Consider the following 5,660-nt stretch of genomic DNA (forward strand, 5'->3'; position numbering starts at 1 on the left):
ATAATATTAGAGCTTAAACTTTTGTGCAAAACAGCGGCACAGCTTTAATGGTTCTAAAAAGATATTTGAATTCCTTTTTGTTAGGTTTGTAATGCAGTGGCAAAATATGCATGTGCATTAAAATGTTATCGGTAATATACAGAATATTTGTAGGTGATCTGCAATGTTTAGCACAATGAAACAAATGTCACAAGACACCATCAAAACACATCAGTTCTTATTGCTTATTATGGTTCATATAAGCTATAACTTGCATATGGATTTAAATGTATTTATTCTGTCTGACAAAGGTTAGTTTTAGCAAAACTAGAAATGACTCAAGCTTTGTTTAATAGGCCTTAAATGTCACATGAGTACAAGTTATGGACAAAAAAGTATACCTCGTGGGATTAAAATTAAAATTGTCATATGTCAATTCAAACCAACTCTAATGTTAATCAATTTGGCAAAATAAAACTCTCAGGAATGACTTGTGGTGTTTTAATTTGGATTTTCTGTATGTCACAGTTAATTGGTTGATTTTTGTAAGACATCGTGTAACTTCAACTTTAATTTAAAAATGACTGGCACAATCACATGACCCGTACATCAAGGTTAAGTATCGTATTTGAACATTTGGCAAATCTGAGAATAAATTATTTTCTTCCGAGACAGTTTTAAATGACTTTCCTCTGATTTGATGCACATAAAACAAGGCAGAGTTCGGTAACAATGCATTCATCGCCTCGTAGGTCTACAGTTATTCGAGGGGAGGGCTCGTCAGTCATCGTTGTCCGCGGAGACAGTAATTACTTTTGGGGATGTTTGTGTGTCTGCAGGATCTTTAAGCGACAAAACATGAAACCACAACAAAAAAAAATGCCGTGAGTCTCCTCCTCTGAGTTATTTATAGGCCTGTTTATTAGGCGTACACGCACACAATCTGCTCTGAGTCTGTGAACACTTTCTGCTGCTTTATGGATGGCTTTTATGCATGAGTTTGTGTGCATGTGTAAGTGCTCATGTTTTGATCAACTTGATGAATGAGCATACACACAGCATCTGCATGTTTCTGTGCACGACTGCAGCAGAGTGCTTGGATATGTTTGCTGAAACTTCAAAGCAGTAATTTCGAAGCACAATTCAGACATCCTGCCTCTGACACACATCATCTTTGGGCTTCTATTGGAGTGAGGACTGTTGCTGACAAAACCCATCACAGCGTCTGCAGCCGAAAGCTAAACTTACTTCTACCAACTAACAAGTGTCAAACTACTTTTTTAAGAGTCTCTTGAATGTCAACATTTACAAGAGTCATCATTTTTATAGTTCCAGAGCTTTAAAATCTGCTTCAACCCAGTGCACACTTGTAATGGTTCACAAGACTGGTCTGAGTCAAAGATTTGAAAGCTCTCTGAGAGTGTAACCACTACTACGCTGTCTCTCAAGGAAACATCAAGATTGCAGTTTAAAACTATATTTGTCCAAGGTCATTCTTAAGTATTTTGTTTAAAATACAGTACAAATACACTCCAACCAGTTCGGATTCATGCCCGGAAAGGGCATGACTGACACGATTTTCATTCTCAGGAAGGTCAAGGAAAAAATCTTGGAGGGAAACAATAGCAGATAAGGGACGTTTGTGGACTTGTAAAAGGCTTTCGACAGCCTCCCACGAAAGATGGTTTACTGGTGCCTCAAATGGAAAGCCCTTACAGAGAAGCTAGTTCCATGTACAAAGGTGTTAACACAACAGTCAGAACTGGCAAAGGCAATACAACAACATTTGAGATTAAAGTTGGCGTTCATCAGGGTTCATGTCTCAGCCTACTGTTGTTTATTTTTGTGATGGATGCAATTACTGAGCTTATTAGGAGAGAAGTGTTTATGGATATGTTGTATGCAGATGACCTAGTTGTGGCTGGAGATTCTAAAGTTAATTTCCAAGATAGTTACAGACGGTGGCAATTCAATTAAATTCAATTCAGTTTATTTATATAGCGCCAAATCACGACAAAGTTGTCTCAGGGCACTTTACAGGAACATTCACATACATAAAAGCCAATTACTAAAGTTCTCTATCTAAGGAATCCAGCAGACAAGTTGAATCTTGGCTTTGTTGCAGTCTCCCATCCTGAGCAAGTACAGTGGCAACAGTGGAAAGAAAAAACTCCCTTTTAACAGGAAGAAACCTCCAGCGGAACCAGGCTCAGGACAAGCGGCCATCTGCTTTGACCGGCTGGCAGCAGATACTTGAGAGTAAAGGTCTGAAAATAGACGCAGCAAAAACAGACCATGGTCTGCTTGAAAGCTAACGAGACCTTAGCAATTACTGATAATAGAGGAAATGTACTGATGCAGGTCGAAACATTCAAATCTCCGTGGTCGGTGATGAATGCCAATGGAACCTTTGAAGAAGACGATAAATGCAGAATTGGTGCGGTGTGGCAAAAATGGAAGGAGCTGATAGGAGTGCTTTGTGACAAAAGGAAATCGATTCATATTAAAGGGAAAATGTACAAGATGATATTGCGTCCAGTCTTGCTTTGTAGAGCTGAGGTATGGACATTAAAGAAAAAGGAAGAAGAACTCCTGGAAAGAACAGAAATGTGGATGCTATGTGAGATTCTTGGAGTATCCCTCAAGGATAGACGGCGAAATGACGACATCAGAAAAATGTTTGGTGTGGCATGCATCATGGATAAGATGCAGGAATCAAGAATGAGATGGTATGGGCATGTGCAGCGAATGGCAAATGACAACAAGGTAAAAAGGCTATTGAGCAGAAGTTTTCGGTCAAAAAAGCAGGGGACGGCAGAGGAAGAGGTGGATGGATATGATCCAGTGGGATATGAAGACATCATCTCACAACAGACAATACACAAAACAGAGAAAAATGGAGAAGAATCCATGTGGCTAACCCCGTTCTGAAAAGAGTGGTACCTAAGGAGAGAGAGAGATTCTTAAGTATTTTGTTTAATTATTAAGTAAAGAACTCACAACAAATCAATTGGCAACTAAAAGTTCAACATAGATTTGACTAGCCATATCAAAAGTCTACAAAAATGAAAGGCTAAGGATTTGATCCTGCATTTCTTGACATTTCTCTTGTTCTCATGGTGCAAATAGTGCAACAATACTGAAGGGTGACGCAGGCTGAAAGCCTTTATTCAAGACTACATTAGCAATGAATTCTTGATATAAATAGTTGCATATGATTTGAAAATAAATAGGAAAAAAATATATATTTACAACAGTTCTGCAAACGTAGCAATTAGCATTCAGTGCCTCCTAAAGAATCACAGCTATAAATATCCATGAATCACTTTTTCATTTAGTGTTACTCAGAGAGAGCATGAAAAAAACAGCTTACTAGTCATTCCAAGAGAAATCATAACACCAAAAACCAAGTGACATAAAAAAAATGCTGTTGGTGTTGCTTTCTTGTGAGTCTGACCGCATGTAAGTCAGACTGAAGGTTAGCAAGTTGGAACCATTCAAAAGAAATCCCTTCAGATTCCAAAGAAAAGTGGTTTAAATACCTTAGAACTATCTTAATACCTCCCAGAACTTCTGTTTCATCACAAAGTAATCCCCTCTGGTATGTCTAGCTTAATGTATTTTGGGCTAGCATGCATGCGGCTTTGGGACTCGAGTCCATGGCTGTAGGACAGAAGGTTGAAGCTGTGGTCAGTGCAGGACAAGCTGACTCAGGGTGAGGTTAAATGATGGCAGATGTGGCCATGAGTGTCCCTGGGTGTGGAGAAAGGGAGACCATGGAGATTAGCCTAAAGCACCTGGGCTCTGATTAGGACACCTATTAGTCATTTTGGAAGAATGGACGGGCAAAAATGAATTTATTTCAGCGAATATTTGGTAACTGTTATTTGTGTCTGTGAGTCAAGCTTGGGTTCTGTGGAGTTAATGACACGTTTCAGCATAAACCCATGTTACCTACGTAGGAGCCTTTAGGATGGCTCTGTACATCTTTCTCAATCGTACAAGTCTGGGTGTGAACGAGCAAAGTATTTACACAATGAGACACAAATCTTTCTAATGAATGGTGAGTTTTATTAAAAGCAACAATGGTTTTTGATCCAGGAAGGTTTTTCAATTGACCACATTCGTTTTGCAGATGTTCTTTTAAATTCACGACCGTGATGATGAGCAGAAATTCCAAATAGTAAACCCATCTAATAATTTTTCATGTAATACTACTAATTTAGTCAATTAATAAAGTTGCGTGTGTGTGTGTGTGTGTGTGTGTTGGGGGAGGGGGGCAGTATTGCTTGTTACGTTCTGAAACATCCTGCAATGAAAGATTACTACTTCCCAAATTGTAGTTTTTAAATGACTGCAGTTTGTCTTCTAACCCCAGAAGAAAGAAAAATATAAATAAAAAAAAACGCAACAATTTTTTTAAGCAAACAAAACGACATGTTAATAAGAAGATTGTAATAATAAGAAGATTGTAATATGAATTTATGTCATTCCAAAAATAAAAAATAAAAAGCAAGCAAGAAGAAGAAAATGGTGTAAGTGGTGGAAATGAACTCCGTTATTGTTTCCCAACATTGTGATCTTGAGCTGGGGTTCAGAATAAAATGAAAAGTGTGAGAAACGTGCGGTGGATGTAGCACTACAACAGCACAATACAGCCATTCATTGCTGCATTCAAGTGCAACATCCTTCCTATTGTTTTTTTCACACCACAATCTATTTTTTTCTGAATGAAGGACAGAGCTGAGTGAAACACCTGCAGGAGCAGCAGCAGGGACAGAGATGAATGAATGAGTGGGAACGCATGTGTTCACGCAGGTGCCACACAAACACAGGGACTGGGAGAAAACAATCTGATTGAAAGGCGACTTTTACCTCTTTTTCAACATCCGCTGGTCACAAATCTGTTTCAAAGCACTACACGTATCAATAATATTACTACCATTATGCTCTAGTACTGTTATATTACTATACAAGTTAATTAGACTCAGAGAAGTACAACAAAAAGAACAAAAGAGAATTTTATTTTTTTATTATTTATTTTTAATTTTTGTGTTTCTGCCACAGTTTGTTTTCTTAATGTTGTCTGTTGTATATTTTGTATTTGACTGTTTTAGATTTGCTTTGTATATCAGTTTATTTATGCATTTTTAAATTTCTGCCAAGGCTTACAATTTGATTTATTTATTGTCCATTTGTTTTGTTTTTCATTATGTACCTGCTCATCCTTGCATTTGATTTCTTTTTTATCCTCAGTTTTTGTTGTTCCTCAAACCTGTCGTCCATCTTTTATTAGTTTACCTGCCAGCATCCAGCATATAACATCTCTCTTGGTTTCACTCAATTTTTGTTAAATTTAACAACAAAAGTTCCTGCAATTCATGTCCCGTTTCAATTCTGAGTCAGTCACCTATTTTTGTCTCACAATACACGTTTAGTTTTGTTCTTAATTAATGGATCACTTTGGATTACTGTTCAACGGCCCACTTCAGCCACCAAACATTACAAATTCTACTTGAGCATCTATTTTGGCACTCTATTTGATGCTACTAACATTAACTTTTGTACCTTAAATGTATTTTTGGTGGTGGTGGTAGTGGTGGTAGTAGTGGTAGTGGTGGTGGTAGTGGTGGTGGTGGTAGTAGTGGTGTTGGTGGTGGTAGTGGTGGTGGTAGTAGTGG

This window comes from Nematolebias whitei, chromosome 5 (genome assembly GCF_014905685.2).
Source record: "Nematolebias whitei isolate Nwh7 chromosome 5, NemWhi1, whole genome shotgun sequence".
In the NCBI taxonomy this organism is placed as follows: domain Eukaryota; kingdom Metazoa; phylum Chordata; class Actinopteri; order Cyprinodontiformes; family Rivulidae; genus Nematolebias; species Nematolebias whitei.